The following is a 7,500-nucleotide window of genomic DNA, read 5'->3' as shown; positions in this document are numbered from 1 at the left end:
TTTTCTTTTCTCTCCCTTTCCTCCTCTTCCTCTTCCTCTTTCCTCCTCCTTTTTCTTCTTCCTCTTGCCTCCTCTTGTTCTGTTTTTCTGTGTCCCCTTTTCTCTTCTACATGGATTAAGTCTCTTGTTATCTCCTCCACGCTTCTTCTTCCCTCCTTATCCTCTTCTTCCTTGTCCAATTACCTTTCTTCTTTCACCTTACACGATTTCTTTTGTTTCTCCTTGTCTTCATTTACTGTGGTTTGTGTTCTCTCTCTCTCTCTCTCTCTCTCTCTCTCTCTCTCTGTTGTTGTTGTTGTTGTTGTTGTTGTTGTTGTTGTTGTTGTTGTTGTTGTTGTTGTTGTTGTTGTTGTTGTTGTTCCTCTTCTTATTCTTCTACTACTCCTTGTCCCTCTCTTTCTCCTCCTCCTCCTCCTCCTCCTCCTTTTACATCGCTCCTTCATCTACTCCTCCTACTCCTCCTGCTCCTCTCCTACTACTACTCCTTCCCCTCCTATACTCTAGCTTACCTTTTCTCGTATGGTTATCACGCCCCACGGACCTCCCTTGCCTTCATAGTGTGTCCCGCCCCGAGCAGTCTTCCCTGGCCCGCTTCAGAGTTACTACGTAGAGCCAGAGAGTCTTGTGTCATTTCTGAGTGGTGTGCTTTTCATTTTCGTTGTTGCTGTCTCGTTTTGTATACCTTTTTTTTTTTTGTGTGTGTGTGAGTTTGTGTGGTTTAATGTGTTGTGTTGTTTTGTGGTGTTTTTCTCCTTTTTTTTGTCATTTATTCAGTTTTTCTTTGTGTGATTTTTTTTCTCTTGGTGTATTTTGATTGATTTCGCTTTCATTTTTCTTTTTGCGTGTATTTATTGGGGTATTCTAAGATTCAATACGAAATAATGGAAACCAGGCACTGTTCTCTCTCTCTCTCTCTCTCTCTCTGTGTGTGTGTGTGTGTGTGTGTGTGTGTGTGTGTGTGTGTGTGTGTGTGCGCATGTTGTTTTGGGTGTCCTGAGTGTTTGGGCGCAGCGAGGCAGACTGGCTTAGGTGTATGGCTTCTGGCGGCAGCGGCGGTGGTGATGGCGCTGTGATGGTGTTGTTATTGTTGGTGTTGTTGGTAGTGGTGGTGGTGGTAGTGATGGTGGACTAATGGTATTGTTGTTGCTGCTTCTACCACTATTGCTATACTGCTTCTGCTGCTATTACTACTGCTACTGCTACTGCTACTACTACATCTACTTCTACCACCATACCACTAACACCTTAACAATTACACAGCTGTCTCCTCCCATTACCATCTCTTACCATTTTTATCCCTAGCACCCGTCACCTTTACGCCATCATTCCCTTCCCCTTTCCCCATTCCCTTCATCCATACCTCTTAGCCCTTTCACACGCCCATATCACGTCTTTGTATCTCCTTCACAACTTACCTTCCATCCCCCCCTGAGCACCTTGAGGGCGTGGCAACATGGCGGCAGCTTCAAGGCCTATAAGACTGACCTACATTGACGGGAAGAAGGCTTAGGGTGTGCTAGGCAGAACGCGAGAGGGCGGCGCATTATTACTGATCTTCGTGTGTTCTTGGTCTCATCTCTTCTCCTCTTATTTGTTTGACGTGAATGTGTTTATTGTTGTTTTCTGCTTTGTTTTCTAGGTTTTCTGTTTTTTTTTTTTTTTGTGTATCGTTTTTATAAGTCTTCGTTTTTTTTTTGTTGATTTTAGTTTTCACTCTTTATTTATTTGTAAGCTTGGATTTGATTGATGTTCTATTTTTTTTATTTAATTTGTTTTCGTCTGTGTTGTTTTTCTTCTTTCTTCTTCTTTTTTTCATATTATTCTTTGTTTTATAATTTTATTTTATCTTGCTTCCCTTTTTTTTAATATTTTTTTTCGTTCAGTTTATGTTTTTCTTTCCATTTTATCGTCGTCCTTACCTCCTTCATCTCTCTCTCTCTCTCTCTCTCTCTCTCTCTCTCTCTCTCTCTCTCTCTCTCTCTCTCTCTCTCTCTCTCTCTCTCTCTCTCTCTCTCTCTCTCTCTCTCTCTCTCTCTCTCTCTCTCTCTCTCTCTCTCTCTCTCTCTTTCTCTCTCTCTGTATCTCGTCACTTTCTCTCGTTCCTTCTTTCCCTTGTTCCCTTTTGTAAACTTGCTGTTTCGCTTTTTTATTCAATTTTTTCTTCGTTACCTTCCTTTACCTCCCTCTCATTTCTTCCGAATTTATTTCTTTCCCTTCTCTCTTATATTTGTCCTAGTCTGTCAGCCTTTTTCCTCTTATTCCTTTTGTTTATTCTATTTCTCTGTGTCATCCTCTTTTTACCTCACGTTTACTTCTTATTGTTTGTTCCTTTCCTTCCATTTCTTCTCTTTTCTTCTTTTTGTGTCATTCTGTCAATATTTTCTCCTTTTTTGAATATTTTGCTTCGTTTCTCCACTTTTTGTGTTCAATTTTTATGTTTTGATATATATTCTTTGTTTTCTGTCTCACTGTCTCTCTGTTTATCTGTCTGTCCGTCTCTCTCTCTCTCTCTCTCTCTCTCTCTCTCTCTCTCTCTCTCTCTCTCTCTCTCTCTCTCTCTCTCTCTCTCTCTCTCGTCCCCAGAAGGCGAAAGGAGAGGTATTACTTCCCAGGTATTTCTCTTAATGGGGCGCCTTTGTACCTGTGCCTAGGTGGAGAGAGAGAGAGAGAGAGAGGGGGGGGAAGGGAGAGAGAGGGAGTGCAGGGAGAGAGAGGGAGTGAAGGGAGAGAGAGAGAGGGGGAGGGAGAGGGGTGAGGAAAAATTATAGGTGGTTAGGGAAAGAGACGAGAGAGGGGAAATATAGGATACGTAGGTACTTGAGGGGAAAGGGAGAGAGAAGATTTAGGGGGAAGAAAGGAAGGAGGGAGGGAGTCGAGGGAGGGGGAGGAGGGAATGGTAGGGCGGCAAAGGAAAGGTACTGTGGAAGGGAAGCCAGAGAAAGGAGGAGGGAGAGAAGGAGGAATAGGGAGGAGAGAGGGAGAGAGAGAGAGAGAGAGAGAGAGAGAGAGAGAGAGAGAGAGAGAGAGAGAGAGAGAGAGAGAGAGAGAATAAAAGTGAGTGACCTCTTGTTTTGCTCTGTTTTTTTTGGGGAGATTTTTTTCATCCTGTGTTTTTGTATATTTTTTCCTGTTTTCATTCCTTCGTTTTCTCTTTTTTTTATTTTAACTTTTGGTGTTGATTATTTTCCTTTTCCTTTTCATTTCTTCTTTCTTTTCATTTGGCTTCTTTCATTTGTATTTCCTCAGAAGACAAATTTATCTTTTCATCTTTCTTCTTCTTTTTCCTTCTTGTTTTTCCATGTTGTTTCCTTTTATTAAGTTAATTAGGTCTGTTTTATTTCGTTCTCCTCCACACTTTTTTTTCTCACGTTCTCATTACCCTTTTTCCTCCTCGTGCTTCCCTTCTTTACACTCCTTTCGTCCATGTCCAATTCCACTTGTTCCACCTCCTCAACGCCTTTTTGTCTTTTTTCGTCACTCTATCCTCTTTCTGGTCCTCCTCCACCCATTTCCTCCTCTTCCTTCTCTTCCTTATTCTCTTTTCTCCATGTCAAACTCCTCTTGCTCCTCTTCAACGCCTTCTTTGTCATTTTACACCACTCCATCCTCTCTCTTGTTCTTTTTCACCCTATTCCTCTTCGTCCTTCTCTTCTTTATACTTTTTCCTCCATATCCACATCCACTTTTTCCTCTTCTTCAACACTTGATTTGTCCTTTCATACCATTCCATCTTCTTTCATGTCCTTCTCTATCTTTTTCCTCCTTGTCCTTCTCTTCTTTATACTCCTTTTTATCATGTCCACCTCCACTTTTTCTTCCTCTTCAACTCCTTTTTTTTACCCTTTCACCTCTCTATCCCGTTTCTTGCCCTCCTCCACCCTTTTCCATCTCGTCCTTCTCTTTTTTTTGTACTCCTTTCTCTATGTCCAACTCCACTTATTCCTCCTTTTTTGTTCTTTCTCACCACTTCATCCTCTTCCTTCTCCTCCTCCAGATCTTTACTCCCTTTTTGACCTCTTTCTATTTTCCTTCCTCTGCTGCATCTCTTCCACTCCTCCATCCACACATTCCTTTGTCCCCCTCATCGGGCGCCTCTTCTCGGTAACCAATGAGCGTGCCAGACCATTAAAACACCCCATTTCCGCTTTCCACGCCTCCCTTTTATGCGATAAACGGATATAAACATTCAATGGACGAGAGCGAGGGAGGGAGAGAGGGGCGAGACAGAGGGAGAGAGGGAGAGACACAGGCGATCAAACTAGTGGGGCTGTAATCAACGCCACAAATTTTGACAGGTTTGAGAGTGGAGTAATTAGTACCCAGGTAAAGGGGAGGAGGAGGAGGAGGAGGAGGAGGAGGAGGAGGAATAAAGGCATCATTATCAGGTAAATATGCCAGTTCTCCTTATTATCTTTACTCTTACTAGACCTATATGGGTTGTTATCACGTCACTAGAGAGAGAGAGAGAGAGAGAGAGAGAGAGAGAGAGAGAGAGAGAGAGAGAGAGAGAGAGAGAGAGAGAGAGAGAGAGAGAGAGAGAGAGATTAAGCTTTATGCGGAAACAGAGAATTAAAGACGTGATAAGAAGAGGAGACTAAAGAAGAAGGTGGAGATGAGGGATGGAGGTAACCTGAGATACTTGGGGGAGTAGGGAAGAGGAGGAGGAGGAGGAGTAAGGGGAGGAGGGAGATAAGTGAGGGAAACTTTACCTCTTGAGGGGAGAATGAGAGAAGATGAGGGGAATGTTACTTAAGGGAAGGAGGGGTGATTGTACCAGGCAGGAATGAGGGGAAGAGAAGACGGAAGGAGGTGGAGGAGGAGGAGGAGAAGGAGGAGGAGGAGGATAAAAACAACGATGAATCTTAAATGGTAGTTTGGTACGAAGATGGAAGGAGACGAGGAAAGAGAAGAGAAAAGGAGGTAAAGGAAGATAAGAATGTCAGAGAGAGAGAGAGAGAGAGAGAGAGAGAGAGAGAGAGAGAGAGAGAGAGAGAGAGAGAGAGAGAGAGAGAGAGAGAGAGAGAGAGAGAGAGAGAGAGAGAAAGAGAAGGAAATAATAGAAAGTAGCAGAGGAAACATCACACACACAGAACACACAGCACACACACACACACACACACACACACACACACACACACACACACACACACACACACACACCACTAAGCAAACATTATACTTTGATCTACAACTGCACTATGTCTTCCAAAGATTCATGACATATTGCCGAACTTCTGAGAGAGAGAGAGAGAGAGAGAGAGAGAGAGAGAGAGAGAGAGAGAGAGAGAGAGAGAGAGAGAGAGAGAGAGAGAGAGAGAGAGAGGACAAGGACAAAGAAAGATAAAGTGTTAGGAAAGTGTTACGGAAGAAATGAAGAAGAAGGAACGTAGAGGGACAGGTGGGTGTCAAAGGAGGAAAATGAGATGAAATAAGAGGAGGAGGATGAGACGGAGGAGGTGAAGGAGGAGGAGAAGAAGGAGGAGGAGGAGGAAATGATCTCAGCTGGAGGAGAGACGTGAGTAAGAGACGGAGAGACAGTGAGAGGAAGAAAAAAAAGTGGAGTGGCAGGCAAGAAAATAAAGAATGAGGTAAGGACGAGAGTCGAGGAGTACGAGGAGAGGCGGGACAGCTGTGGGAGAGGGAGGGAGAGGAGAGGGTGAAGAGGACAGAGGGGAACAGGAAGGGGAAAGGGAAGGGGGAAGGGGGGAAGCCATATAGCAGAGAGGGTTGTGTCTTTGTTTACAAGTGGCTAGAAAGAGTTATGTTCAGCTTCTCCTTCTCTTTCTTCTCCTCCTCCTCCTCCTCCTCCTCCTCCTCCTCCTCCTCCTCCTCCTCCTCCTCCTCCTCCTCCTCCTCCTCCTCCTCCTCCTCCTCCTCCTCCTCCTCCTCCTCCTCCTCCTCGTGACAGCAAGCATGTAGTTGTGTTTAAGGAGGCGAAGGAGGAGCAGAAAATGGCAGAAGAAAGAAAACAAGGTGGGAATGTGGCTACGTATATATTGCTAAATTTGGAGTGGTGATGAACTATATTTATTAAAGGGATGTATAGTCAAATATCTGCCTTTAAAAATGAGTATGTAATGTTCACCTGTAAATGGATAAATTAGTGGAGAAAGCTTACCTGAGACTTAATGTACGTAGGAGGAAGGAGATTTTACCTGAGGGTGGAAGAAGAAGAAGAAAGAGTTTACTTGTAACTGGAGGAGGAAAGAAGAGTGTACCTGAGGGAGGAGGAAGAAAGGGAAATGAATATTGAAGGCGAACATGTTTACCTGAAGAAGGAAGGAAGGTAGTGGATGTAGAAGTGGAGGAGAAGGAGGAGGAGGAGAAGGAGAGAGAAAGAGAGGAGAAGCGAACTTAAAGGTGGGAGAGAAGGAAAGGGTTAGAGAAAAAAAATATGTGTGGCCAGAGAGGCGAGTAATAGGGGTGTCTTTGTTATTGTTGCTGTTGTTCTTCTTTTTCTTCTTTCCTTTTCTCTCCCTTCCAGTTGTAAATGTCTCCTTCCTCCTCCCTTCTCTTCCTCTTCCTCTCTCTCCTCCCTTTCCTATCATTCTCTGTCCTTCTCTCTCCTCCATCTCCCTTTCCCTCCTCTTAACAACCTCAAACCTCTTCTTGTCAGTACCAAATGTTCGCCTAAGCCTTGTTCTGACCTCTCCGAGTGCATTCACTACACACACACACACACACACACACACACACACACACACACACACACACACACACACACACACACACACACACACACACACACACACACACACACACACACACACACACACACACACACACACACACACACACACACACACATTGTCATCGTCTCTCTCTCTCTCTCTCTCTCTCTCTCTCTCTCTCTCTCTCTCTCTCTCTCTCTCTCTCTCTCTCTCTCTCTCTCTCTCTCTCTCTCTCTCTCTCTCTCTCTCTCTCTCTCTCTCTCTCGTAGGAGTATCAAGTCAGCTTCGAAATTGAGGTTCTTTTCAGCTTCCTTCTTTCTATTTTTTTCCTCTCTTTTTGTCCGCCTGTGTTTTTTCTTTCGTTTCTGTGGCGCTTCGATACCAGGTTAGGGTTTTTATCTTTTATCTTTTACTTTCCAATTTCTTTTCCTTTTTAATCTTTTACCACGAGTTTCTGCAAGTGAAAGATAAAGAAATGTGTGATTAGACTTGATGGAGTATGTCTTGAATGCGGTAGTGGCGTTGTGGTCTGTCTGTCTGTCTGTCTGTCTGTCTGTCTGTCTGTCTGTCTGTCTGTCTGTCTCTCTCTCTCTCTCTCTCTCTCTCTCTCTCTCTCTCTCTCTCTCTCTCTCTCTCTCTCTCTCTCTCTCTCTCTCTCTCTCTCTCGCTCTCTATCTATCTACCTACATTCACATTCCCTCCATCATATCCAAATACTTTCATCCTTCCCTTATATTTCAATTTAGCCTTTTTCTTACCATTAGCTCCCTCCCACGGCACTCTCTTCCTACTGATAATTCCTCCGCGTCCTCCTTTTCTTCCTAGTATC

At 43.9% G+C, this 7,500-nt stretch overlaps 1 protein-coding gene across 1 annotated transcript in view; it reads left to right on the top strand.

Moving 5' to 3' along the window:
• The window catches only part of LOC123516254 (proteoglycan 4-like), a 380,397-nt gene that overhangs the window by 18,444 nt on the left and 354,453 nt on the right, over positions 1-7,500 (top strand). The gene's annotated exons all lie outside the window — the stretch shown is intronic.

This window comes from Portunus trituberculatus, chromosome 40 (assembly GCF_017591435.1).
Source record: "Portunus trituberculatus isolate SZX2019 chromosome 40, ASM1759143v1, whole genome shotgun sequence".
In the NCBI taxonomy this organism is placed as follows: domain Eukaryota; kingdom Metazoa; phylum Arthropoda; class Malacostraca; order Decapoda; family Portunidae; genus Portunus; species Portunus trituberculatus.
Note: the sequence above shows the minus strand (reverse complement) of the source record. Positions and strands in the feature narration are given on the sequence as shown.